At 41.3% G+C, this 27,567-nt stretch overlaps 1 protein-coding gene across 3 annotated transcripts in view; it reads left to right on the top strand.

Moving 5' to 3' along the window:
* Positions 1-1,282: 1,282 nt before the first annotated feature.
* The window catches only part of LOC118696723 (cadherin-6), a 111,094-nt gene continuing 84,809 nt past the window's right edge, over positions 1,283-27,567 (top strand). For 2 of the 3 annotated variants that reach the window (XM_036399001.2, XM_054514004.1), the window contains exon 1: positions 1,283-1,446. The gene's annotated coding sequence lies outside the window, so the exon portion shown is untranslated. Of the gene's footprint in view, positions 1,447-1,766; positions 1,824-27,567 lie in introns of those variants that run through there. The other variant, XM_036399010.2, reaches the window with a different exon arrangement.

The following is a 27,567-nucleotide window of genomic DNA, read 5'->3' as shown; positions in this document are numbered from 1 at the left end:
TTTAAATTAAACTAAAAGCCTTGAAATAGTCCAAAAACAGGACACAAAGATGGCTTAGAGCCAGCACAGACCCATCCTTAAGACATACAGCATGTAGAAATTGTGAAAGGTGGATAGGAGCAAGGGAAGAAAAAAGGAAGAGAAAAATAAAGAAAAACAGGATGACTTTAGATTTACTGGCAGGGAAAAAAAATCATAAAGGTCAAACCTAAGACGGTGGAGATGCGAGAATCAAATGGCAGAAAGCTTCAGTTCTTGCAACATTTCCTATGAATCTTAAGGGGACACTGTGCAGCTGAATTGAAGCAGACTCTTGTCAGGTAAATAATAAACTGGCTGGAAATTTCCATCTTGTAATTTAAAACATAGATTAAGAAAATGCAAAGCCTTATTTCAGGCTCTATTTAGGGGTTTGGGGGCTGTGGGGGGGGAGAGACTGTACAAAATGCATGTGTGCAGAGGGCTCCACGAGTCCCGCAAGCAAAAGCTGAGATTTCACTTTGTTCTGCATTAAGATCAGTCATAACCTCCTGAGTGGGGAGCCCTCTGGGAAGAGAGGGACCAAGCAAAGGCAGGCACCTGGAAAATCCCCCTCCACTGCTTTCCATTCACATAGAAACCGCCACATGCGACCACGAAGTGTCATCTCCATTAATAATTCACCGAAATATCTTGATTCATCAAGTCCAGGAACTTCCTGGGAAGTGTGGGAAAAGACCAGCGGGGCATCTCAGATGTCGAGAGGAGGACTTAAGACTAGCTCGGAGGATGAGAAGCCGCACAGCACAAACACACAGTTCACAACAGAGGAGCGTGCCTCTGCCTCCTCTTTATACCCCCTCCCCCGATTTTATTCCGCTTTAGCTATCGCTACCAAACGATTGGGAAGAAGCTGGCTGCTCTCCACCTCAAGCACGGAGCTGCTCTCGGGGGGGAAGGGGGGCTCGCTGGCACAACCCTCCTCCTCTGCCCTCCCACTGCATTCAGTTGCAAATCCCTGCCCGCCCGGAGGAATCGGCTCCGCGCCCGCTCCGCGCCCCCCCGGCCCCAGTGCGGCAGCTCCGGCAGCCCCGGCAGCCGCAGCGCCGGCGCCAGGGGTGCGGGTGCGCGTATATGCGGGTGTGTGTGCGCGCCTGCCAGGGAGCCCAGCCGAGAGGGAGGAGTTTGGCTTTTTTTTTTTTTCTTTTTTCTTCCCTCCCCCTCCTCCTTTCCTTTTTTTTCTTTTCTTTTTTTTTTTTTTTTTTTTTTTTATTAATCAGGAGCAGTGAATGGAAACCAATCAGATAGAGAGCCCCCTCGGCTCGGGCTGCCTGCATGCCGGAGTTAAAAAGTGCTGCTGGCCGAGCGGGAGCCCTAGTGCGAGGCAGGGAAGCTGAGCGGCGGGAGAAGGGGCCGGGGAGCTGCGCCGACCCGGGCGAGGCTCGGCCGCGTCGTCCCTGCGTGCCGGTAAGGAGATGCGGCTCTGCACCTCTGGAGGGGCAAGTTCTAGCTCTCACCAGCCAGCCGCCTTCTGCTTTTTTTTTTTCCCCTTTCTTTCTTTTTATTTCTGCCGTGCTTATTGGGGATGCTAATTAAGGGGGGGTGAGGGGGGTGGGGGGCGCAGAGGAGGGGGACAGCACTTATTTTGCAAAGTTGGCAGCTGTCTTGCGGAGGGCTCTGCCCCCGCCGCCGCTCCGGGGTGACCCCCCCGGGGCTCCGCGCCCTGCCCGGCGCTCAGGGGCGTGTGGGGACCACGTTTGCTGGCGTTGCCAGTCAAGCGAAGGGATGCGGCGTTTTCCTGGGGATTGTCATCGCCAGCAAGACACTCCGGGCGAAGAGAGGCGGTGAGAGAGGGAGAAGGGGTCCTGTGTGCTTGGAAGAGAATAACAGTAATAATTAGTAATAACAACAGCAAAAGGATGAATAACTAGAACGTTATAATTTTTAAAGTCTGTTTCTTGATACTGCCTAGTTGCTTTGAAATGAATACAGGGCAAAGCCCTTCGAATCATGAGCGAAATCCGAGGCAAAGTGCAGAACTGAATGTAGAGCACAGTTGAATTGAGGCGCTCCCTCAGTGAAAAGAAGGGGGCAGAGCGAGCAGATCGGGAGACGTTACAGGAATTGACAAATGTGAAGTCTTTTATTTGATAAAAGAACGGGTTGAGGAGTGCTGGAGGAGGTGGAAGTAAGAGGGTAGGCGTATAGGCATTTTTACAGGAAAGAAGTTGGGTAATTGCAGAAAGCAAGCACTGAATTTGGTGGTGTAGTAAATGTTTCTAAGGAGCTGGTAACATACTTTCTGTGTCAGCTAGGTTGAACTATTTACGTATTCATATGTATGTAACACCTACTTACATGCACGCACAGGGAATACAGTTTGCATACTACATCTGTGTATTCTTATGCAGAAGGTCGAGTCAAGAGATAAGCAATAGCAGTAGAGGTCAGTGGCTGTGGAAAGGAGTCCTGTCACTGCTGCAATAAAATCCATATTTTACGGGGAGTTAAATGCAGTACTTTTTAAGTGCAAGTGGATGGTCACCTAAGTAACTCCTGATGACATTCAAGGTTCGAGAAGTTTAACGACCGAAATTACTCCCAGCACAATGGCACAGCTACTACTTTTATACAAATTGAGAAGATAGGGTACCTTTTCCCTTTCACTTGTGTGTGTTTTGGGATTTTAAAGTTCTGTTAGCCGTGCATGAGAGATTGAGTAGCACAGATTACTTACACAGTGTAAGGTCAGTCCCTTCTCCAAATTTACTGTTCTTCTAGCACAGCTGGAATAAAGAGTACAGTTCTTGTCTATTCAGGAATCTCTGAGGATAGAACGTACATCCTACATGTGCACTTCTTGAGCTACATGGATGAACGTTTATGCAAGGAGAACATTTCCATCAAGAGCAAGGTTATTTCCATTCCTTTTTGTCACAGGACTGTGTGTACTAGCATTCTAGAAATGACATAATTCCAAGGGAATAAAATTACTTGATCATGCAGACCTCTTTGGTTTTAATCAAAATAGACATAACTCCTCCAGTCAAGATAAAGGCTTATCTCCTGCATTTGCTGGGCTGAAATTTCTATTATGCAAGACAGTTCTTTACAAAAGTACTTGCATGTTACTTAAAGCATTCCATAAAATTGATTAACATCTGTTCCTGAGCAATATAATGCTATGGGTAATGGTGCATCCCTGTTCATTTCTTTTTTTTCTAATTCCTGTTTAAAGGCAATAAGTTTGCATGTCACAGGAGAGTCGGGTAGGGCTCGGAGGCTTGTGATCAAGATTAAGTAGATTCCTTTATCATGGATATATACAGTTTTAAAGGCCTGGCAGCAATGACACAATTGGATAGCTCCTTTAAAGAGCCCAAACATGCTAATAAAGACTGCAAAGCTGAATCTCTTTTTTCCTCTCCTCTCAGATGTTATCTGACACAGCTCCAGTAAATATATAATCTCATATGCTTCTGGCTTTCAGCTGCACCATAATCTTTCTGGACATATTTCTGGTGGTTTGCAGTTGACTTTTGAGCTGAGGGAGGGAAGAGGAAAGCAGCCAGTCTTTTCAGAATAATGTAATCAGAGCAGTAATACTTTTTTTTTTCCTTCTTTTTTTTTTTTTTTTCTCCCTGGAAAATGGCATTGATTCAGTCCTGTTGTAGCTCTCTGCAATTATCCTTTGCAGCCGTTTAAGTAACTGGGGTCCCCGAAGGGACTTATTAGTCTCTCTAGGTATTTTAATTTTCACACCAGTTCACAGCTCTTGCATATCTCCATGCCAGAACTCTAAAGATTATATTTATAGACACGGTCATCATTTTCTAACCAAGTTGTTTGGCTAGAAATGTGCATCTTAACTTCTGACTCTTCTCTCCCTCCCTCCCTTCCTCCCTCCCTTCTTCCCTTGCACAGCTCTTCCATGCAAGCAGTAACCTGCCGCTCAAGGCAGCCTTCCCTTTCATAAAGTTTGCATTTTGCCATCTGCTGTTTCAATAATATTTAGTTGAGAGACTTCCTTCAAAGCAAAACATACACATGTTAAGAAGTGTGGGGGTTTTTTTCCCTGCTTTCTGCAGAAGATCTCAAAACTCATGTGAACTTGATAGAAGTTATGAATGTGCCTGTGCTGTCACCAGCTGAGATCCTTCTCTAAATGAGCAGCCCTCTTCTCAAGGGCATACTCGGTTCCTCTGGGCAGGAGCCTCTCTCTGGTCCACTGTCCCCTCAAGTGTGCTACATCATTTTTGCTTTGACTGAAGAAGTTTTCAGCAAGCTGATATGCTGCTTATTAATAGACTCCTGCAGTATTTTGGGGTTTGGAAGTAACCACTCTTGGGTTTTCTGGTGGTTGCCTGTGTGCTGTGTGGGGGGTCAAGCAACATTTATCTGTTGTTAAATGAAATGATGGTCACGGTCTTATGCTTAACTGAACTTTTCAGTGTGTCACCTTCCCTTTGTTGACTGCTTTTAAATTCTATTACCTTTCTAGTGCAATCTTGCAGCATTATGGCTCAAGATGTGCAGGAAATTACTTATGGATCTCCTTGGAAATGGTGGCTAATTACTAAAATAAAAGGTAGCTGAAATCTATAAAAAAGAGTGGGTAGAATGCATTTGAAGCAGCAAGCCCCACTGTGATGGTGCCTCATCTTACATAATGGTTACAATTCCTCTAGTGGCTCTGCTGCAATTATACCAGAATGAAGTAGAATTGGTTTTCAGTATCTTTTGATTATCATAAGCATGTGGGAAAGGCTTTGCCTTGGAAGCTGGGTGTTAGGGAGACTTTCTCATTAACCCCTTGAAGACCTAGTTAGTTGCAGTAACTGTTCCTGTGTCTTCAAAGGCTTTGCATCATTTGGGGTTTGCTTCATTTTTCCTTTTTCTTTTTCCTATATAATTTCTTGGGTTCATAGCTCTTAGAAACAGGGCTGATAAACTCAGTTCTGGTTATCCTGACTGCCATGGTGGGGCCAAATTCAGGATCTTTTCAATGTGAATCTTCAAAGTGAGTCTCCCATCCTGTGCACAGAGTGAAGAGTTCTGTGGCACAGAGATCAAATCTCTTCTGCTGACTCTATGCAGGATTCAGTTTGAGTATAAACACCATTCTCAAGTTTAAATGTATTCTGGTTGAGATAAAAATCCAGTAGCAGCTGGTTTGCTCATGCTGCATGCTTAGTCATGGCAGACCTTTCCAAGGGGTCTGAAAAAAACTATACTGTGTGAGGAGAAAGGTATGGCATCTTGTCTTGTTTCATTTGGGATGGGGGGACATGAGAGGTAGCATGAACATTTAGTATTAAATGCAGCTTTTAGTTGTCTTTATTGCTTAACAAAAGATACAGGGCAGATTATTAATCCCTGTTTTAAAAACACCCTTGAAGAATGCATAATTAATACAAAACATCAGCAGACAAATCATCCTCTTTGGGTTGTGCTGTGAGTGTTGCTGCAGTGGAATTAGGTGGGCAAAGTGCTGGATAAAAGCATTTTTAAAGTTTGACTGTGAGTTCTTCATATCCAGCTGTGCTTTCTATGCCATACATCTCAGCCTAAGAATCTCTTTTTGGTTCTTCCCCAACGACTAGCTGGTATGTGTTGGGAGTCCATCCAGGTTCAGGTTCCTAAGCTTCTCTAGGGCATTGCTGTGTGTCCTGATCCTGATCACCCATCATCTACTTCCCCATCCCATTTCAGGCAGGCTTATCCCTCTTTGTATCCCTGACCATCTCCTTATTCCAGACGGGGCTGGCTGCCACCATTATATTCCACTTTATTTTCCTGGTTGTGCATTTGGCACTGAAAGGCCCAAACAAAGACTGTAAATATTTGAGTTTATGCTTTTGTTTGTTTGTTAGCAAGAGCATTCCCAGAAGAAAATAAAATAACTGAATTTCAGGAGTGTTTATAGAGTGGTGTGAATTAATGTTATTGGTCGGTACATCCAGTCATGTGGAGCTGCCTGCTCCTTGAGTATTTTTCTCTCTCAAAACAAACCAGAAAGGATAGTTTCCTCTGCAGCTGCAACCCTCTGAGCACAGTGAGGATCAATGCTGATGGGGAAGGGTGAGGAGAGCCTGTGAGCCCTGTCAAGATGAAAAACATTCAACTGGCATGGTGTCCTTCCTGAGTCTGGATGTTGGATCTCCAGAAAAAATCTTTAAGCAAAGAGGTGATTGCTTAACTGTGATGGTGCCAGAGCACTTGATAGCACCATGCTGAAACATCCAAGATAGAGTGATACTGCATTATCTTTCTTCACACCCAGCCGCAAGACAGACACCTCTCCATACCCTCCTCTGCACCAGGCACATAGACAAAAAGTGCATATACATTTCCATCTGGTCTCATTCGAGAACACTGCCAGCTTTGCTATATTTTAAGTAACCTGTTCAATAATGGCTTTATTCTGGCATTGTGGGCAAATATTTTATGGGTTAATTAGCCTTTCTTGTCAGGATATGCATATATATTTATATATAGTCAAAAAATTCTAGCCTGAATGCAACTATTAGATTTCATTTGCAACATAAATACCCATCATAGGTCCTCAGCTCTTCCCTAGTGACACACTGCAATGCACAGAAGAGAGCACTTTATGAATGAGATCCGTCCTGTACTAACTGGGTACCGTAATTCCTCTCAGCTAAACTAATTTCATTATCATGCTGTAATGTTTACAGCTGCCTCTGAGATAATAGGTGGTGTATCTTTCCAGCATTCCGCTTCTGCATCTAATCGCAGAGTCAGAGCAGGAGGACCTAGGAGAAGGGTCAGCAGGAATTGAAAATTAGCACAAAAATTAAACACTAGTCAAGTTTCCCCAGGTACTGCAGGTTCATGCCTGTCTGGTGGAAAGCAGAGCTGCCTGTTCCCTCATTACAATTGTCAGCTAATAGCTTCTATAAGCACAAAGGCTGCTTAATCAACACGATCATTACCATGTAGCTCTGCTTTGTTGTGAGGGTAACACCAAACTCAAAGAGAATACTTGCCTCTGATGGTAACTCCACTTAGCATTGAAGGTCATGGTGATCCAGACTTGCATGAGAGGCCCTGGAGTGGTGGGAGAACCACTTGTGCCCGTGGGCCCCAGCTGGGGTGCTGGCACTGCGGCACTGGGGCCATCCTTCGTACTTACAGTCTCACTCCAGGGAAAACCCTCTCTCTTAGAAAGATGTCTCCTCCTCCCTCATCCTCTTAGATCCAATACCATAGCAAAAATAATTAAAAGCACAGTTCCTTTTAGTTTTGCCCTGAGGACTCAGGTGAAATCTGTTTCCTCACTGAATTGATTCACTTTGAGTGCCTGGTGGTTTGTAACTTTAGTGTGTGATTAGTCTGGCAATCATTGTTTGACACAAGTATCTTCGTGGACAAAAAGAACATTATGTAGCTTATTGTAGTCTGCTAAACTTCCCCCAAGAACCCACAGATACTCTGTGCACATTGGGAGTCTCACTTCAAGTAAGGGACAAGGTGTAGTTCGTTAATGTGAGGCCTTCACTCAAAAGCTGTTCAAGTATTCCAGAATTCCACATCTTCACCACATGGCCCCACTGTGAGGCTGGCCTGTATAATTGGCCGTGTTTTACAGCGGAGAAGCGAATCACCACGAAGGTGAGTGACTTGCCCAAGGTCACAGGAGGAGATCATAACACAGCAGGGATGCTGAACCAGGCTCTTATAGCAAGTACAGCTTGCAGTCAACCCGCCTGCCTCTCTCCTGCTCTCTTCAGTTGTTGTAGCTGATCAAAGAATGGATGGGGGGAAAAAGTCAGATTTGGGTCTCTTTTTTTCATCCAAAAGAAAGCCAATTATTTTTCTCAAGGACTCCTTGCATCTGCTTTGACACTCTCTCCCCAAAGGATTTTCTGGATATTTTTTGCTTGTTTGTTCAGCCATGTTTTCTGTGGTGGGGAAGGGGGGCAAGCTGAGTAGCTCAGAGCTGTCTGAACAAGGCTGAGTATCTTATTCTCAGGAGAAAAGTAATCTGAGCTGTCCCCAAGCAAGGTGGCAATGACCTTGCTCTCTGCATTGGCCAAGTTGGACTGGCCACAGAGTTCCTTTACCATTCCCTGCCTCATACATTCCCACCTACTTATGCCTGTGGGAGAGAAGGGGATAAAAAAGAAATCTCATAAAAGGCTGCCTATTCTGCATGCTGCTCCCTGTGGTTTGGGGCAGCCAGAGGTCATACCACACTATCTCTTTTTCGTGTCCATGCCTGCATGAATTCATTTCAAAGCACCCCTGCTTTGTAAATATCTAAGGAGTAGTATTCCTAGCACATAGATATGAAGGTGAGTCAAAGGGAAGCTACTTGAATAAGGACATGGTGTACACCAATACCTCTGACACGGGTATTGATCTTAGTGTAAATAAAATAGAGGAAGAAGTAGAAAAAGACACATAAAAAAGACACATTAAATTTAAAAGTTACGTGGCCAGTTTAGATCGAAGCAGTACCAGGTCCTGAGCTCTGTGCCACCTACTATGACCTAATGCTTTTGGAGCTGGCCTGACAAACTGATCAAGCTCTACAAGAATTCAAGAGAGCCTATTTCCTCACTTTCGTAGTGTGAAGAGTGCCCTGGCAGATCACAGAGCAGGAATATATAGAGGTAGAATCTCTTTCAGGGAGCAAATTTCTTTTGTGAAATTGGTGCTCAATTTAGCTGTCAGGGCTGAAAGGGAAAAAGATACAGAAGCAACTCTTAAGTCCACCAGCCACATCCCTTTAAGCAATTCATGCTGTGCCAACCAGTTTTATAAAACCCTGTATTTCATCTAAACTCCATTTAAGCCTAAATAATATGAATGCTCTGCTATGGTATTTCCCTTCTCACTGCTGATAATTACCAAGTTTTTTCTGCCATAAATGAAGCATGTTCTTCTCTCTGACTTATCATACCTGGTCCCAGAGTAGTTTGCTTTTAAAAGTACCAATAAACTGAACTGAAGTCTACAAGGCTGTTTGAATATTTAAGTGTTGTTCTGGATCAAGATGTCAGGGTTTGTAATGAAGTGTTTTCAACTTTGCAATTACTTTCATGGTGACCACAACACGACTGCCAAATGTTTGTATAATTTGTATCCCTAAATAATAGACTACACTAAATGGGGATGGAAGGAAAACCTGTATAAGGAATAACCATCATTTCCCATTGATGCCAACAGATGATCCCTGGATCATCTGTACAGCATGGAGAAGGATTCTCTGCAGTCTCTGTCAGCTCCCATCAGCAGTTGCAGGGGGGATAGAGAGGACTGGACTGAGATTTTCACTTTCTGGCAGTTTCTGCTGGCATGTAATGGGAACATCCTTCCTTTGTGCAAGTGTCACTGTGTATTGCATCTCTAAAACCAATTCTTAGCTCAGATTCTTCCTCTTGGTGCCTGTGTCTTCAGGTCATCTGCACTTAAGAGGAAGCAGAGCATAAGCATCTGAAAAAAAAGCTGGCCCAGTGTATCGTATTTATTAATATTTACAGCCATCAGCACAATTCTGCAGACAATATACTCTCAAGCAGCTTTGAAATTCAGTGCTTTTCAGAGCGGTGTTTCCCATCAGAAACAGAAGTGTGCACTCTGATTTATAGGAAGGATTTCTGTTCCTCTTGGAAAAAAAAAACCAAACACAACAAAACAACACAAGAGGCTCCCACTTTTCTCAGCACATAATTTATATTGCTATTAAATGAAATGCATTACCATATTGTAACATGTAAGGGTCTCTTTTGCAGGATTTCTGAAGCAGCTTCTCATTAATCCACCGTAATTCACTTGTCAGATATCTCAAAGCTACTTGATATTGGAGTTACTTTAATGTATGACAGAGTTTTCCTTGGCTGCAGGTTGTAATTTCAACCAGGCTGGTAAATGTGAGGTCAGAGGCTGGTTGCTGCAAATCTAGAAGGTTAAAATATGCTGCACATCCTTCTTCCCTGTTGCAATAACATCCTGAGTCCTGGATGAGCAAAAGTAAATACTGGAATTATTCAGGAAGAACAGGTTTCATCCTCTTGGAGTGGTCACTTAATATTGTGTGTTTTGTGTCTTTTGCAGAAGTATTTATATTTGTCAAGCTGGCATTAAAACCGGCCTCCATGTGACGCAGACACCTCAGGCTCAGATTTAGTTTCGAGCCCTGACCCGAGCAGGTATCTGTTACGTCTCGGATGCTGTGGGTCTCTGTGGATGGAGCTGCTGGAGCCAGGGTGGTGCCTGGAGGGGTCGCGGTGTTAACAACAGTCATCCTGGCAGGGGCAAGCAGGTACCCCAGCACTAGGAGCAGCCAGGAAACTTACTTCTGAAGGTTGAGCTGAGCAAGGCAAATGGAAAGACTAGCACGTATGAGCAGCTGCAGCTTCAGTCAGTGTTTGACTGGGGCCAGCTTGGTGCAATCCAAAACACCAGAGGTCTTTTGTTAAGTCCCACAATTAGTGTGCTTTGCTGCTGGTGATATAAAGTACCAGATTATGGCAGCAGGAGCAGTTTCTGGCTCTGGGAATGGTGGGGCCAGCATAAGCAGGAGGTATTCAACCAGATGGTGTTCAAGTCCTATTTTTCACTTCCTTTAAAGGTGACATGGTTGACTGTTTGATACTTTTTTATATACACTACTGATGGTAGTGCAGGACTCATGCTGATTGCAGCTTTATTTCCAGGATATGTTGCATAAGGGGTTAATGAGGACATGCTTTCAGATACCACCCAACTTCCTGTATTCTCCTTCCCTTACAGATTTCTCTTCTTCCATGGGAATGTTATATACTTGTCTGTTGTTTTAGAAGATACTAATTCTTTGCTCAGCCCTGTGCATGTTCTAATCATAGAACGTTTAAGGTTAGAAAAGACCGCTAAGATCACCAAGTCCAAGAGTTAACCCAGCACCATTAAGTCCATCACTAAACCATATCTTTAAGTGCCATGTTTCCTCAGGAAGGACAAGGCACACCAGGAAGCCAAAAGTTCAAAAGACTTCAGTGTGTTGGAAGTAGGTGTTGTCACATTGTGAGTTTATCATGAGGCTGGATGAGCTCGCTTTTGCAATTGCTGTTTTACCATTGACTCCAAGCTGCCCAAAACAAAGCAGAGACCAAGCAGAATTCATCTGCAAACTGGGATAGGATGAATTATCACAGAATATTCTGAGCTGGAAGGGATCCATAAGGATCTTGAAGTCCAGCTCTTAAGTGATTGGCCCATACAGGGATTGAACTCACAACCTTGGCTTTATTAACACCATGCTCAAACCAAATAATTGAACCGAACCATTAGAAATAAGTTGCTAATGCAAGCAAGATTAACTTGATATGCTCTCTGAAATGAGATGTTAGAGATGATAGGGAGGAGAGAAAACTTTTAATTTAGATGGAAACAGGACTGATTAATTAAGCAGTAACGAACAGGGAACCTTGCCTTGAATTGATATGAGGCTTGCAGTGCTAATTTAACACAGAATACAGCTTCCAATTTGTTATTAAATTAAAATGGCTTTTAAAATTGTTTACTTTTTTTTTTTTCCTTTTCTGCTTCTGTGTGGCAAAATGATTATTCTGGCTAGTTAGAGAAACCAATCAGAGCAGCAGAAAGTGTAGGTTGAAAGAGGAAAGATTGTTCTGTTTTGTAATTAAGAAATATACACTAATATCCATGACATCATGAATAAGCACTTCAAAGTAGTAAGTATGCTCTGTATTGCATATTAAATGAAACAATCAGTATGCTAACAAGCTGCTCTGGACATACACTAAAAAAGACATCACAGTTCGGGAAATGATTGTTTCTTATTTTTTACTCTAAGGATCTGCTCACCTGACTTACAAATAGTATTAAGAAATAATGAGGAAGAAGCACTCTTCCTTTTCGTCCTTTCCTCTTTTCTTGGAATTTTCAAAGCAGTTTTAATTTTGGAGACTTTGTGGTTACTCCACACAAAGGAGCTTTTTCTACCCCAATCAAATTATATGGTGGAAGTGTGAGAGATTGTATGTGATAGACAAATCCTATGGAACAAGAGGGAAAACAACCTTGTAGCGACATTGCTTTTTTTAGTCTCAAACAAAATACACTCTTGACAGGAATGATTCCTCGTAATTTATTGTAGGATAGCTCAACAGTAGCAATTTGTCATGCGTAGTTATGTAATTTGATGGGTTCATTTCTTAAATGAATTATGGATTATGGATTACCTCTGTATATCAACAACAGAGCTGTATCTTTTATGTAAATATTCCCTCAACTTTTTCTTCCTCTTCCAATCCATTTTCCATCATACAGAGATGACTTTTTTCCATCTAATCTTTCAACTAATAAGGTGTTTAATAATTTAGCAACCTAAAAAATGAGCATATTTCAAAGGAGTTAGTATCAGTGGTAGTGTAAGAGCCTCAGGCTACAAAAAAGTGGATGAGGTTACCAAAGTTTCAGAGTCAGGATCCCAACTGTCTTTCTGCTTCAGGCAGCTATTTTATTAAAGTTGGTATTAAACAACACTGCCTAAGGTCTGATTAACAATTTATGACTTCCTAAGAAGGATTAACAAAAGCCTATCTTTTTTATATTTAAATCTTGATTTACATCTAAGAGAAATCATACCCAGGTTTATATTATTATTATTATTATTATTATTATTATTATTATTATTATTATTATTATTATTATTATTATTGCTGCTCTGCTGCCTCTGAAATGTTACTTTTGTGAATATTCCAGGCACCAATTGGTTGTGCTGATCTGTTGGTACCTCATCCCCACATGTGTCAGAGGGATAACTTGCTTCTAGCATCCTGTGATGGGCTTGATCCTGCAAAGTGATGACTTTTGACTCATGCTGGGCTCAGTTTCTCTTCACTGTCCCTGAAGTCCATTGGGACAGGGTGATCTGCAGTTGGCAGTCAGGCTGAGATCTGCAAGACCAGGAGCTGAATGTTGTCCAGCTAACATTACTTTGGGGAGTAAAATCCAGATGTACAGGACCAAGGCTTGCCTGAGATACCTTCCCAGAGGGGAATTTTCCTGTTTGACGTTCACTTTGCACAACCACTAGCAACTCCATCCCAGTGTCTCAGTTTTTTATAAGCCTCCCAGTCCTGCTTATGAGGCTGCTTCTGGGCCACCTCTGCTAGGAGAGGAGCAGAGGGTGATTCTGCTGGTATTTTCTGGGATACAACAGAGCAGGAGCTCTGTTGTTGCTCTTTTTTGCTCTTACGGAGGCAGCCCAGAAAGAAGCATGCTACCAGGTGGGAAAGGAGTGAGGAGTAGATACCTAAATCTGCTGGCCAAACTTTGCTCACTCTCCTGTACAGGGAATCAGGTCAAACACATGGAGTTTAGTGGAGCAGAGTGGAATTTATTCTACTTCTGGCCGAGATTTTTTTTTTATTATTTTTGTTTTAATGTTCAAATAGAAAATAGTAACAATGGCCTGTTCTAACAGAAAATAGTAACAATGTTCTGTTACCTCATTTCAAACTGTCCTAATTCCTCCATTGACTGTCTTTTCCAAGTTCAGCTGCTTTAGAAAATTGTGTGGCTTTTTTTTTTCCCTGTGTATTTCCATTTCTGATACTCTTCAGTGAATTTAACACTCATTTCACCAAGGGCTGGATGTGGTGATCATAGCATCATAGCATGTAGAGCTAAGGGAAAAGATTATCAGCTAGGGGCTATGAACTCCACTGGCTCACAGCAAGGGAGACGGTATTTTGGTTTTCCTGAGCTTCTCTAGTCAGTAAGACACTAAAAGGTTCTGAAGAAATGTTGATATTTAAGGATCTTCATTACTTTATTTGAATTCTCAGCATGTCCATGGTTTTCTTTATGACCAATAGCATGGTTTTTGTCTTGGTCTTAAAGGCTCTTAAGTTTTAAAATACTAAAATAATCTGAAAACTGCTGGTTCTTCAGAGCAAAAACAAGCATTACCACATTCAGCAAAAGATTTCTCATTTTTCTGGCTTTTCAAGATTTGCTAAACTGAATTTAAGTTTTAGGGCTGCATTCACATTTCAGTAATCTGCTGTTAGAAAGACTCCAAGAACTGCAGTCAGAATATTTTCTTGTGACACTTGCCTTCGGCCTGTGCTTGTGGGTCATTATTGACAGAGGGATTTAAACAAATGCTCAAAAGATTTCCTGAATCAGGCAGAAGTACCTGAGAGGAATAAGCCCCTTAGATGCTGGATTAACACCACTCAAGGTTTCTAGCTTATTCTTCAGTTCTGACTAAAATTTTATCCAGTCATATTCTCAGTCAAAAGAGGACAAATGAATATTATTCCATTGACTCCCAAGGAGCTGTAATGATAAATATGAGCTGAAAAACCAGACCAAGGAAGCAGAAGCAAATGCATGAATAAATTATCAACAGTGGACATGCCCAGGCACTTCGAGCAGTCAGCTCTCCCCACTTTCTCTTCTCTCTCTCCTATTAAAAAATCCTCAGCCACGTATCCAGAGAGCAGGAGCAATATCATGGGACTTCCGTGGCCAGAGACACAGAAATCAACTGTGCAAGTGGATAGTTCATACTTAATCTGTGTGGTGAATTAGTTATCAAATATATCCTACAGCAACACATATTTATTTGTATGACGTTTATGTCCATGGGTCCTAATTGTGGGAAGCAGTGCTCTAACCTAATAGAGTCCCAGCTGGCAAATATGTTCAGAGAAATCAGTCTTAGCTGCAGGATTATTTGACCAAAATATGGCTAACTTCACAGGAAATCATATTGGAAGAGAGTGGTTAAGTGAGTTCTACCTTATAATAGATGTGTAAGTTAAACCTGTCAGCTACACTTTTGTCCAATTAAAGCATACTTATTAAAAAAGATAGCTGAATACCTGCAGTATTGTGATTCATTCTGTAGCCACTGAAATGGTTTTAAAGTCTTCTGTGCACAGAATTTGCAGGTGAGGTCTGTGATTTTTCACTCACAAAAATGGCTTCCTGGTTCCCTTAAATGAATCAGAAATAGAAAAAAAAAAACCCAACAAAAAACAGGTCTGACCGTAAGACAGACACAAGAATGTCTTATGTATAGGAACAGCATGGTATCAGGCATAACACAGAATATCACAGTTCTTTAAAGAAAATAATAGAAAGAAGTAAGAAATAAAAAGTGAGGTACAAAATATTTGCCGGGAGTCACAGAAGACCATACTATGTGACTTCAGTTGTCTTCAGGATAAATTTTGCTCTGAGAATGACATATCTTTCCCCTGTATTTGTGGGTAGGATTGTTGCCAGGAAAATGACCTCTTCTCTGAGCTTTGATATTTTCATTTTATTCCTATTCTGTGACTACACTCTTGGAACTACATAAGCTGTTCAGCCTTGGTCAATAGCTACTTTGTGGTTATCCTAGGTTACTTTCTGCAGCAAGGTTAACAGAGTTGGGAGGGAAAGGTTGTCTGTGTCATCACAGTTTGCAGATACAGATACGGTATATCTATCAAAAGAACTGCTAGATGAAAACAGTCTGTCAGCGCCTGGTTTGTCAACATCTCTCAACATCTGCTTTTTGGATGCTCCTTATGAGTTGATATCCACCACACAAGAGTGCTCTAAAATGTTCTCATGTGGACATCAGCTTGTGTCAGGTAGCCGGAATCCAAACATAAAGCCAAGTACCTTCCCATTTTGTAAGTTTCTCAAATGGACTTATCTTGACATGACTGAATGAGGGAAATATGTAAAGTTGTGATCTCCTAACATCTGCTCCTGCCTTATTTTCTGAATCTCTTCAGAACGAGCAGACACCCAACCCTGCATTCACACACCCAGCTTTAAATGGGTTACTGGTATTCTGCACTTTGCTGCTTGAGTCTTTCTGCAGCTTCAGCCCAGCTCTGAAATGTGTCCCTCCAGGTTAGCTTGCATAAACATAAAGCCTCAAATTAGCATTGCAAGCAACCATTGCCCTCAAAAACCAGTAGTTTTTCTGTGCTCAGTGCATATTTGCCATCTGCTAATGCATTAAAAAAAAGAAAAAAAAAAATCTCGGCCAAGTCCTTAATTTGGAGTAAATCCATGTCTAACTCTAGTAACTTTAAGGAACTGTTACTGCCTTTACCAGCTAGAGAACAGACCTCTGTGACTGCAAAGTAGATGATGCTTTGGAGCATTTGGGCTTTGCATTGTTTCTGCCTGCCTGAAAGCATGCCAAAAAGACAGAATACGTTTTCACAGAGGCAGCCTTCTGGTGGTTGTCCACTGTGCAGAACGGGGTGTGTATCTATACAGTGCAAGTCTTCTGTACTGCTTGGCTCTAGGCACAGCTCACATACCTATGTGATATAAATACTCAGCTTTGCTTTCTCAGCTCTAACCCTTCCCATGCAAAGTCAGAAGCATGGACACTGTGCCAAAAATAGGATGCTGAATCCTAGTTCTTTGCAGAAATGATCTCTTTAAAAGCCACAAGCAAAGAGGGAAAATGATCTGCAACCATCTCACACCATAAAGGATATTTTGGTTTTTCTTCTATCGGGGAAAAAGGCCCCAAATAAAATAAAATATTGTAATTATAACACCAGTTCTTGTAGACACAGGAATTAACATTTTACCCAGAGTCCTGCTCAGGACAAGTACTGTGTGACAGTCTGGCTTGTTCTATACCATTACTATTCAGGCCACTGGCACGGGAAAAAATACAGAATGTCAACACAAGAAATGTAGTAGGGTAAGAATTCTTAGAGGAAATTATTGTATTTTACATCTAAAATTCTGTCTATCTTTAAAAAGAAAAAGAGGGACTCCTAAAAGTCCCTCTTCTCCCCCCCGCAGTATGATGGATTGATAAATCACTCTGGGGGAGTGATATTTTTGGACAGAATAAAATACTCTCCAAAAGTTTTTAAATAATGCTACCTGAACAAGGTAGTTCAGTAGGAGTGTTTTAAAAGGCCTCACAAGAAATTCTGCATCTTTATTTCACAGCTCGCCCTCACTTGCCTGTCTCTTTCAATAAAGTGTACCATTGAGGGTACCTGGCTTGCTAGCTGGTGTCACACATCTTTCAGTACATTGATACCAATGTAGTTGTTATTCCTCAGGGGACTGGCAAGCAAATGGGTGTTTGAAAGCCCTCTACCTTCAAGGCCTCTACTCCAACCCCATCTAGAGCAGATGCCAGCAGTCAAAAGCACCATTAGTACCACCTAATGACTCTTCACAGGACTGTGTCAGCAAAACAAGTATTTTATTCCCTTTCATACAGAAAAAAAAGATAAATAGTAGTGGGTTATACTAATAGCATCATCTCTTGATAACTTCAGTGGCACTGGCCCATGAACCAGAAGCAGAAGTGGTGTGGAGGATGGCACTGCCAAGTGATCTCTAGGCTCCTGGGTGCAGTGGGCTGAATAAACTCTCATTGCTGCTGTTTATCCATTATCTGTTCTGTTGACAAATAAACCTTCAGGCTCTGAGGCTGACAGTGTCTATACTGCAGAAGCATTGCACCAATAAAAAAAAATTCAAAGGGAAAAAGAAAAAGCACATTCTGAGGTAGCTGATTTATCATGGGAAAATGTCCCGTACTTTTGGGCCCCTGAGTTGCTCAAAGAGCTTGTGTTTTCTCATATCTGCAGAGAACTACAGGGAAGTCTCTAATCTCAGGGTGGAATTCACTTGTCTCACATTCTAGTCACACAGTGAAAGACCTGCAGTATGTAAATATGAACCTGATGTATTTAGGCTACATTTTTAAATCTGAGTGTAGAACTTTGAGTTGTGATATCTCCTCTGATGGAGGAGAAACAGGAAAGGAGCACAAAAAATACAGTTTTGCAACCACCCATTAGAGACCACTTTTTAAAGAAGGAATTGGATAACTTGAGGTTTGAGTGTCTGTGCCCTTCCTTTCATGAGTGAGCTCATGCTGAGTTCAATTTTTTTTTTCCTAAAGTGCGTTTTATCACTTCCTTTTAAGGTCTTTATACCCCAGAGCAGATCACTTGCAAGTTTACAATGGAAAATTATTTCATGAAGCTGGTGGTGACTCACTGGAATAGATATTTGCAGACCTGGACACTGGGGTTTGAAGATTGTTTGAGTGCACAAGCTTTTTAGATATGCACCCCAACAGAAGCACAGGCATGTACAAAAAAAGAATATATGGCATGTAATTGTAAGTAGAACCGATTTTTGCCCTCACACAAATAGATCTATATACACCTAGAATGCATGTATCTGTTCATCCCATACAGACATCTTTTTCTTCCACTTAGATCTAAGTCAGATCTATAACTCAGCCTTAAGTTTCAGTTAATCAGACAAGCACATCAGTATTCTTCTAAGGAAAAAGCAAAGCCAAACTCAATGAAATTTATAAAAGGACATGATCCTGTCTTCTGTCATTTAGATTGTCTGGCCAAATGACAGGACCTACAATCGCTCTTGGTTAAATTGAATTATTGGTCCCCCACTACCCACCAGGAGATCCTGGTGACATTTTCAGTGGACTTCTATGAGTTTGCAAGGCTGAGATTTTAACTCATAGATTTTAAGGAAATTGTCAGTTTATGTGACTAGAATTAATGAATATTTAATATTTTAGGGTTTAGGTGATGTTTGTTTCTTCTGAAAATTTGTTGTGTATATCACTCCTTGTCTACTCTTAGAATTTATTTCCTTAAAGCTCTGACCTGTTAAGGTAAGAATGTTATTAAACATGGATTTTACTAAAAAAGTTAAATCCTTAACTCTTGCATGTGAAGAAGTCCTTGAAAACATGAAGTCTACCGAAGGAAAAAAATATAAAAGAACAGTCTCAAGATATTTTTAAGTCAGTTCAGCTTACGATTAATTTGGAGACTTGGGGTTTGCAATATAGTAAATTTAATTAAAAATATTTATAATTTCTTCTTGCTAACTAGTTGCTTATTACCAGCAAATTTATCTCATAGCTTTCTGGAGCTGGGCATATTTCAGGACTCCACTTTTCCATTCCTGTGGTCTCACTAGTTCACCCATGTGCAGCCTGGCCAAAGACATGTGGATGCCTTGGTCACAAGTAGCTAAATAAAACAGAAATGTATTAAGTAAAGGTAAATGATAATGATTGTAACACTTAACACTTGCATGTTCCTCTGTGTCCAAGTGCTTCATAAGCAGGAACTAATTACCATTCATTCAGTAATAATGGTATGTTCAAAGAGTTGTTAAACCATGCTCTTCTTAAAATAAACTGCTGTGCTAGGAAAGGAAATCGCTAGATTACAAGATAGAAGGCAGCATCTTTAGGATAATCCCTCTGTAACCTCATGCACCGAGGTCCCTCCCATGAGATGGCACACATCCACATTTCCCCACTAACACCTGCTTGGGAGAGGTTTGTACCTTGCCTGCATTGCCTTTGCTTCAGCTTTGTTGGTGCAAAGGGGCTGCAGGGCTACAGGAACTTCTGCCTTTGTCTGTTTGTGATAGGATAGAGAAACAGGGTTGGGAAAATATTTTTTAATGGCCATGGCTTTAAAGAAAGCTGACTAACCCCTAAAGTATTTTCAGTTACATATTGCAGAGCAAGACAAAAAAAATACAAAACCTCTTTGCTGCTCTGCTGTACTGCTGTAGCAGAGTCATCCTGTGTTTTCTCCTTGAAGTATGTGATGTCACCAAAAATTGATTACTTGGGTAAAAAGAAATAGGATTTCAGGGAAAAAACAGATTTTTTATATTAACCTGATTATAGCTTCAGGTAACAGATAACCTCGTGCTTTATTTTGAGGGGAAAAAAGATAGCTTTTTTAAACACTTGAAAATTACACATTTTTAATGATGTATTTAGAAACAAAGTAAAAAGCATCCTCCTTTTTGTTTTGTTTTAGTTTTTTGTTGTTTTTTTTTTTGTTTTGCATTTGCTTACTTGTAAGAAACCTTCAAGGGACAATTCACATTTTAATATAATCTTTTTTTAACTTTAGCCAATAAGCCTTTCCAGGAAGGCTCTGCATGAGAGAGGTGGTGGCAGATACTTTCTAAGAGGTAACTAAATTGTGCATGTTGTGCTTTCTCAGTGCTGAACTCCAGGCTCTGTGCAGCTGCCCTGGAGCTGCTCCTTGGGGGTGCCTGGACACATTGATACTATTGCTGTGGCCCCTCAGGGAACTATGGCATTTTGGATAAGAGGGACCCTACAATGTGTTAGGCATTAAACAAAGTTTGGAAATGAACAGGAGTTTCTGTTGTCTTGGCCATGCCCCCAACCAACATGTTCATGGCATTCCTGAGCTTGCCTAGCACATGTCACTGCAGGCAATTTTGCCTTTCCTTGTAAGGGATGGTGTGGAGATGAGCTTCCTATCCATAGATGTTTCAGGCATGGATGTTCTTAAAAAAATAGACAGCCACTAAACAGCAGTGGTGGATATCTTAGTTACTGGAAATGTTCACGGTTATGGAAGAACACCCCCCCCCAACTTTAGTTTCTTGACATTAAAAATTGATCTTGAAATACCACCGCTGTAAAATCCATTGATCAGTCCTTCTAATGCAAGAGATAAGGCATTCCTGAACCTCCTCAGTGTTTATAATATAGATTTAGTGAAGGTGGATGTTGCAAGTTTCATGGGTGGGAACAGCTTGGGTTGTTTTCTTTCTGCTTCTCATTCTTAAAGCAGCATTTGATGGCAGTTTCCCTGGGCTAAGATGCTGAATGTCTTTTTCTCTTCTCAGCTTTCTAAAAATTAAGTGTAATTCAACTCCTGTGAACAATAGCCTGCAGATAACGACCTAGCCAAAATTCCAACTAGAGCTCATTTAAAGAGGTCATTATTCCTTTTAATTAAATAAAAAATTGAAGTTGGTCCTTTCTGATTGTCAAGGAGTATGAATTCTTTTCTCATTGATCTATGTTCAGTAAATCCCATAACTACGTGAATTCTAAAAGCCATTTTTGAAGGTATTACAGCACAATTTTTTCACAAATAATGTACATGCTGAAACCTTATCCTTCTTTTTCTTTTTTATTTTTTTTTCAAAACCTTCCTAAACCAGTATCTATTTGACCTAAGCTTTCACGGTTATCAAAGCACTAAAAACATGGAAGTTCTTAGATTATTGGCAGGGCTAGCATAGCTCATGATCTATATTACTAGAAGAAGTTAATCTTCTAAAATGCTGATTTAAGAAAACAATAGCAAACAGAAGGTGTTTACATTCAGATGAGGGTAATACATTAAAAAGAAAAAAAACCCAACAAAACAGGGTCAAAAGCAAACAAACAAAAAAAATCCCCAGCTACCCAAATAGACTGTGGAAAATGGAAATGATTAAAAAAAAGTCTCTGATCAAAAAAAACATCTGCATGCTAATCCTGGTGTTTTCAAGTGGAACAACAGAGTAAGAGGAAAAAACCCACACATTTAAAAAGAAATGTGAGAAGCAAACAAAAATATAATGATGAATGGAAAAATAAGACCAAGTCAGAAAAATTCAGAGAAAGAAACAGATTGAATCTGCGTGTTCTTTCACAATAGAGCTTCTGCTGGTGTGACTGCATATTCAGCAGTGTGAATATTATAATTAAAGAATGTCAGCTCAAGCAAAATGTTTTAAAACCTTCCTATTAATAAGCATATAAACTGCTTAAAAATACTGATTACATTAGGAAAAAAGGGAAGTGTTTGGGTTTTATGTTTCCATTCCTTTCATCTGCTAGAATACATTTAAATAGCAGATGTCTTTCGCAGGCAGTGTTTGACAGCGGCAGTGTTGATTTTGATGCCGAGGTGATAAGACCATCTTCGTGGAGGGGCTCAGTGCTGTGCTGCAGGTCCCGGCGCTGCCTGGTACCTGTGCGAGCGCCAATCCCGGCGCCAGGCAGAGATCCCACAGCAGCAGCCCATCAGCAGGATGGATGAAGTGCTGCTCCGGCGGGGCTGCTGACAGCGCCGGGCGGAGCTGGGGGCTCTGCTCAGCGCCCTTGGCTGCGCAGCCCTGCGGAGCTGCGGACAAAGAGCGCGGCTCCTCGGGATGGCAGGCAGCAAGTGCTGCGCAGCGCCTGGTGCCGGGCTGGGAGCAGAGAAGGAATGCCTGACCTCCCTGGAGCCGGGAGGTGTGGATGCCCGGTCAATGCAAGTCTCTCTCTTCTCAGGAGTTTGGAATTTCTCTCCAACTGCGTTGCAGTTCAAGTCGCTGCTTCTTTTTGTACTGGCAAGGCTAAGCTATGAAGGTACTGGACAAGTGCAAAAAAAACTTAATTTAAGCTAGAGTGAGAATTAACTCTGGTGCCCACAAGTTAGCCTAGACAAGCCCAATCTTGCAAATAGTTACACACATAGATAATTTTAGAGACACAGTCTGAAGCCCTTACATGTATAGCCAGTTGCTTATCATTCAGAGATTTAGGGTAGATCTAATCATTACATGCAGTGATCTCAAGGAAGATCATGACACTGTAGCTTAAACCAACATCTTTTTATGTCTCTTTAAGATATTGTTCCAACACAAATAATTCAAAGTTGGCTGAACTGTGAAAAAATAGCAGTTGAAAAATAGCTGCTGATGTATATATTCATCCTAGGCTCGAAGGAAAACATTTGTTATTTGGAAAGCCACTCTGACCTTGCTTTTTTAACACCCAAAAGTATCAGAGTATCTTAAGGTTTTGTCAGGTTCTACATGTGAGGCTGCAATGCACTTTTTTCCCCATTGTGGCCAAGCTCTGTGTTGTGAGCAAGACAGTTTACCTGAGGTGTCATTACAAAGCGTGAGAAAATTGTCATCATAAATCATCAATGTGAAAATAGAGGCAGCCTTGGGGGATGAAGGATTTCTTCCAAATTTTTCTTCTAGCTATGAGGAGAACAGTAAGCTAGCACTAGGTTTCAGTCTTTTTTAGTTGCTAAAGTGCTGTTCTGCATTTCCAGGTTTCCAGAGAGTCACCATGGCAGTCACACTGTTAACCCAACCTTGAAGAGCAAACAACAGCACCAGCAACAGCCTGGTTATGATTCTGTAAACATTACCTCATCCATTTCAGAGAAATTTTAACTCTCTTCCCCACTCCAGACAGTGACATACAAACTGCCCACTCCAGTGTCAACTGTTTAGAGAACAAAAACTTTAAACATTACAAAAACCAATTTTAAAAATTCCAGAGTAATAAAAATGCATGTAATCACAGTCTGGTGACACCCTGATTAGGCACTTTTTGAGTCAAAGACGAAACTAAATAAATGTTTCTTACTGCATATTGTATTTAGCTTTCTTTTGTGTAGAAATCTCAACAGAAATGACAGAAGTTTCGAGTTTGGCAGATGAGTAGAAAATAATGCATTCCACTACACATTAGTGTAGCAGAGCTATGTGATGCAATATGATGAATATCTAGATGAACAAAAGCTTCACATTTAATGGGTAGGGTTTGGAGAGAACAGCATTTAGTAATGTCAGTTCTGAGCGTAATTCTCCCTTCTCATTCATTCATCCAGTTGTTGACTTTCCATGCTGTAGTAGTTTTATGGTTTTGTATAGGAAATTTATTTACCTCATGTTCACGGCCAGTCTCTCTTCCACAGTTTGGTCATCACTGTTTGTCCATCACTGTTTGGGCACTATTTCTTGCAGTGTGCTGTTTTAGGCTGCTTAATTAGAAATGGTTCATTGTCCTCAGTTCTTATGTCAGGGAAAATAGCAATATTTTAACTGTATTAAGCTCCCACAAATATTTCACTTCATGCTAAATTCCTTGCTTCCAGCTGAGCTGTTTAAAACGCTAAAAAAACCCACCCTTGTTTTCTCACAGTTAAATAGTTTACTAGGAAATAGTGTAAGGATTAGCTGTTTGTAGTTTAAAATGTGTATCAGTGAAGGAGATGGGGGGGGGGTTGTTTGTTTTGGGTTTGGGGTTTTTTGAACATTGGCTATCCTTTTTCCCTTTTGCTCTTAAATTATTTGCCGATATCCCATCAGAGCACGGATTTAATTATTTTTTTCCCAAGTATCGGCGGGCCGGGCCTGAGGCCGGGTGAGTCCCAGGCCGCTGCCAGGCCTGGAGCTCCCCCGCGTGGCGGCCGCGGCCGGAGCGGGGCCGGGAGCGGGGCTGGGTCCCGCACCTCCCGCCTGGGAATAATGCTGCATAATAATAATAATAATTTCAGCCCTGAGAACATCGGTAGTTAAAGGTGAAAAGGTGCACCGAAGCACCGCTTTCAATTTTTTTTTTTTAATTTTTTTTTTTTTTTTGTAATTGGAAGAAACTTCTCTTTTCATCGTTTCTGCCGTGCCTGGTTTTGCAAGGTTTCCTCCCGGAGCAGTGAGGAAGGGGAGCTATTCCAGAGCGTAATGCAGTCACACTGGGGAGGCCTGAGCACCCCCTTGGGCTGTGCCTCGTCTCCAGCCCCAGAGGGCCCGGGCACCACAGCCCGTGGGTTTGATCCAGGGGATGCCAAGTGTCATGGCAATTGTAAGGTCACGTCCCCTCACAGGAGAGGAGCCTCCATGCAGGGACAGCTGACGGAGCAAACACAGCACAGGCAGGTAGTGGGGGGCTGAAAATACCCCATCGTTCTATTGAGCATGAACAGGGGAGGCATTCAGCCATGGGGCAGGAGAGCACCGTGGAAATGGCTTGAAAGGTTTTTGACACCACCTGAATGTCATCATGCTGCTACCTGCAATTGATAGAGCACAGTATTAAGTTTGGTGCCTGGATAAACTCAAACTATTCTCCACTGATAAGTAAATGAAGTGTGCTTTGTGGATCAGCTGTGTTCGAGTGTGGGGACAAAGACTTTTCCATCTGAAATCCTGTAACTGACATGGTCTGAGCCCTGCAATGGTGCCTCCACCATCCGACTACAGCCCTTGCCTGAGCTAGCTCCTGAGCACGAGTAGTCACAAGAGCTGACACCATCAAACCCTTCATCAAGTTTTTCAGTGTTAATTTTTCAATACATATAACAAGGCAGCATACTTTTACCTGGATGCACTGCTGCTTCTCATAGCTTCAATTTACAGCTGCCTAGTGTCATTTCAAAATCTTGGCTTTTGAATCACACATAAAGCTCAGAGCTTAGAGATTTTCCCTCAAACATCCCAACCTTTCTTTACTTGTTACTACCCATAGTGAGAGTATTGAAGGAGCACTATATCATGCTCAGTACATTATGCCCATGTTTAGAGTAAAAGTGCAGTAATATGGACACAATTTTGCCTATCCATTTCTATATGATGGTTTCTTTAAAGCTTGTTAAAGCACTGATCCAATTGAGTTGCATTAACAGGGACTGAAAATGGGTTAACAGTTAAATGAATAAAAAATCAAATACCAAACAAAAGCCCAGCCTCCAGCCAGCCAGGTCTGAAATATCAATCCTTGGCTTTAAATGGTTCTTCTATTGTTACTCCCTTTCCACATTTAGACCTTGTTTGCATTATTGTAGATTTGCACTATTCATCTAGTATAAATCTGCCCTCACTCAGCCCTGGAAAGCTTATTCCAAAATAGGTGAATTCTCAGACTGAACGGAGCATTCCTAGCAATTTTTGTATTACCTCCCTGCAGTGAGTGTAAGTCAAGACTTCATCTAAAATGTCCTTTATCACCCTGTTGAATCCCTGCTGTGTTTAGCAGCTGGCACAACTTAAAATAGCCTTCATACTACGCTAAATATTGCTGAACTTCTAGTGTACTTTCTAGTGCTATGTTCCCATAGCACTAGAGGAAATCATTTGGGACACTGAATCCAGCTCTTCCATAAGAGCAAGTGTCCATGTAATACACATCTAGTTTGTGGGAGAGCACAATTCACCCTTCACCTCATCCTGTAACGCACCTGAGACCTGAAGTATAAGATGCAGAAGCAGTTTAAAAATGGCAGAAACATTGTAGTAAAGGAAAGGAAGTGATCAAGGCTATGACCTGGCAGAAACTGACAGAGAACTAGTAATATATAAGGATGTCATAAAGCCACCTTTAGCCTTACTTTTGCTCCCCAAACTACTCTTAAGCCACAATTTAGCATGAGTCAGGCCCCCCTATGCTGCTTTTGTGTAGTGTCAACTCTGTAATCCTTTCTAGAAGTCCGAGGCTCTGACAAAAAGATCTGTGAGACTCATTTTAAAGCTGGAGTGCTTTGCAGCCATGTAGCAGTTTGCGCCGTGTGGTTTCTGCTGAATCATGTAACATTATACTGGTGAGCTGAAAAATGCATCATAAAATAGGTTGGTTTGATACTGGCCAAAAGCAAGATCTTCCTCACCATGGTGATGTATGTCCAAGTCTTACATTCCTGTCCAAGTCTTACATTTCCCTTCTGAAATACAGGAAATACATTGTTCTAAAATCTTTGACATGACAATAATGACTTAGGAGTGCATTCCCTCAAACTGTACCTATACTTTTCCTACTTCCTCGCTACATTTCCACTAAAAAAAAACCACCACAGGCATAGTTAATATCTGATTAATTTTTAGGGTCCACTGAGAAGGATTGTGATCCTTTCAGTCATTCTGGTTTCTTTTAATGAATAATTAAATATATGAATGTGAAATGGATTCAGAAATTATTTTCAGGAGCTTGAATTTTACTTGCCAGCTTTTCTGCTGCTTATTAGTTCGATTGACAATGACATGTTATTGCTCACCCAATAAACTTGTATGCAATACTGACACAGTGGCAGTGTTTTTTTTATTTTTCATTTTTCCCAAGAAAGGAGCAGTGCAAAAGCAATAACAATTTATCTTCTTCAGAAGTCTAAGTGTTTGCAAAAGTCTGGAAAAGTTTATGTCCTCATTTAGCAGTATGCCTACAGCTTTGTGTTGCAGTGGAGCCAAAAGAGGCAAATAGAAAGACATGTTTAAGAGCACTAATAGGAATATGCCCAAAAAATTAGTCTCATCAGAGCACACATAGCTGTTAGAATCAGTGATAACAAGGGAAGGATCTTGAAATTTTCTTCTATATGAAATACAGCAACCAGAAGGTCTTGAGGAAGGACTAAAAAAAAACAACCTGTTAGCAGTATCTGTAACATGCAGGAATCCTGCCCCCGCTTCCATTTCCTTCTCTCCCTCATGTGCTTGCAATATGTTGTAAGGGTGCAAGTGTGAAAATGAGCACATACAGAGTTACTTGTAGGCAGTGCAGAGACACTTGTAGCTTTTCTTGATGTGTGTATTTATTTTTGATGGCCAAACATCATAATTTGGCCATTTTTATGGAGTTAAGTTGGCGATAGAGTTTGCATCTGACACTTTTTCTTCCCTGAAATCTTACAAAGGTATTAGAAGTTATGGTCTCACCTGAGATGGATCACTGGGGCCTAATTTTCCCTGTAATCTGAATATACTTAACACTGAAAGTCCTCCTTATACACATACTAATATACTCATGTACTGTCACCATTCATTCAAATAAAACCTTGTAAAAATCAGTTTTATATAAGTATATGGATAATTTCCATATAGATATGGATTTTTTGACTTTTATAATGAAGTGAAAGGTCTTTTACTGCTTTGTTTGCTGGACAGGGAGTGAGTAGTTTGGTAGGGTTTTGTTTGACAAGTGCATATTGTTTCACATGTTGTCTGGGCTCTGGTTGTCATGCATGTTTG

Source organism: Molothrus ater, chromosome 1 (genome assembly GCF_012460135.2).
Source record: "Molothrus ater isolate BHLD 08-10-18 breed brown headed cowbird chromosome 1, BPBGC_Mater_1.1, whole genome shotgun sequence".
NCBI lineage: Eukaryota > Metazoa > Chordata > Aves > Passeriformes > Icteridae > Molothrus > Molothrus ater.
Note: the sequence above shows the minus strand (reverse complement) of the source record. Positions and strands in the feature narration are given on the sequence as shown.